The sequence below is a fragment of the Frankliniella occidentalis genome, unplaced genomic scaffold (genome assembly GCF_000697945.3).
Source record: "Frankliniella occidentalis isolate FOCC.00 unplaced genomic scaffold, Focc_3.1 Scaffold218, whole genome shotgun sequence".
Classification (NCBI taxonomy): Eukaryota; Metazoa; Arthropoda; class Insecta; order Thysanoptera; family Thripidae; genus Frankliniella; species Frankliniella occidentalis.
Window position 1 is genome coordinate 322,895 of NW_026267344.1, and position 1,772 is coordinate 324,666.

Consider the following 1,772-nt stretch of genomic DNA (forward strand, 5'->3'; position numbering starts at 1 on the left):
GGGGAGGGGAGGGCAGAGCGCATGGAGGAAGAGAGCAGGGGGAGCGTGACAAACGAGAGGGTGAGTGCAGCAGCCTAAGGGGGGCAGGCTGGCGCTCGCGCTGGCGGGGCCGCGTCCCCTAACGACGCGCCAGCGCCGCCCTCGCTGCCGCACTGCTTGTTAGGTCTGGCGGGCCCAAGTTATTCTTATCTCGGCGTGCAAGCGCGGGGCGATTCGTCTCCATTCGCAAATCATCAGTCTGGACGAGGAACTCCTGTTTGCTACCGATGGCTCACCTTAGGGAAGGCGAGGCGGCGAGGCCCGCATGGTGGCGCGGCGGGGCGGCTCTGGCCCTGAGGTGCAGGCGGAAGTGGTGGTGGCTGCCGCTGCTGCTGCGCCGGGGGCGTGGCGGGGCGTGGCGGGGCGTGGCGTCGACGTGGTGGCGGCGGCGGCGGCGGCCGCGGGCCGTGGCGCGGCGTGGCGGGGCGGGGCGAGGCGCTGCTACCTCGCCGCTCCGGCTGCTTGCCCCTGGCAGTGGCAGCCTCGCCCCGGGGCCTGGCCGCTCCACGGACCGCTCCACGGACCGCTCGCCCGGCCTGGGCCAGGGGGCACCCCGCGCACTGTGAAACCGAAGGAAAAACATTGTTAACAGAAGGCCAATGTCAAAATAACAAATAATTGATAACATTAAGGCACTGCTCAAAAAGCGCACGATCGCAGCATCACCGTCTGAATAAAGTGCTGCCCTAAAATAGAATAGGGATTGTGTCTTCTAAACTCTAAGCCATTTTAGGGCTCTTCCTGCCTCAGAGAAATTGTTGTTCCGGGTACTGTTGCTGTGTTATGTATTGAGGATGGCGACCGCCACTTTTGTCCGCCAGGTTTGCTAGTGACAGTGGTCCCTCAGCGAGCCACCGGCCTGGCGGAGCGTGTGTGGACATAAACTAAAATTGCTTTCTTGGGTTCTTAACTCAATCAAAGTACAGTACATCGATCCTTACTTCGAAATAAATGTGACAATATGAGGATTAGAACGGTATAATTCTTTATGAGATTGATGGCCTTGCATTCGATCAGGACTGTTTGTCAAAATGGGCTGTTTTCAGAGACCACAAGAGCCTTTTTAACTCGTATTTTCTCATACTAGAAGACAATTTATCAATCTACATAAAGCAGTCCGAATTTCCGACGAGTTTACATTCATTTTTGCCGCACTTTGATACGACTTCTGGTTTTTAAAAACGAACCGATAGCGATGGAGTGGTTCACCCCACGTACATTTACAGTTTAAATTAATTATACAAATCTATTCAAATACAAAATGTATGGTACATTTACGAACATATTTTTTTTACAGGGTATTGGTTTTTCTTGGATTCGTCTGGTTATTAACTGGAGCTAGGCGCCTGCGAATCTCAGGGTAGGCCGTCCCGCAGCACACGAATGCGCTACAGGCAAGATGTTGCCTACCCATCAGGCGCTATGAGACTTCGCACAAGCTCAGCTTCATGGCAGTTCCGCACAACGGCGCATCGGTGGTCGTCGCACTCTCTGGCTGATCCCTAACTGCCCGGTGCGCCACTGTGCGCGCCGCACTGTGCCGTTACTTGCACGCGCGCGCCGAGTAGTCCTTGACCCCGAATATGACGCCCCTCTCGTGCGTGCGGCGGCGCGGGCCGGCGCCAGCACAGAGTCCCCTCACGTCCACGCAAATTGTTTTCGCAACGCGTGCGCGCGTCGTTGCACGCAGTGCAGGCGGGGCGGGGCGTGGCGGGGCGTGGCGGGGCGTGGCG

At 57.3% G+C, this 1,772-nt stretch overlaps 1 protein-coding gene across 4 annotated transcripts in view; it reads right to left on the reverse strand.

Annotated features, from left to right (window-relative positions):
- Nucleotides 1-1,772, reverse strand: part of LOC113201681 (potassium voltage-gated channel protein Shaw) — a 109,817-nt gene that overhangs the window by 38,150 nt on the left and 69,895 nt on the right. For all 4 annotated transcript variants that reach the window (XM_052272694.1, XM_052272691.1, XM_052272692.1 and 1 more), the window contains exon 2: nucleotides 276-599. The gene's annotated coding sequence lies outside the window, so the exon portion shown is untranslated. The remainder of the gene's footprint in view (nucleotides 1-275; nucleotides 600-1,772) is intronic.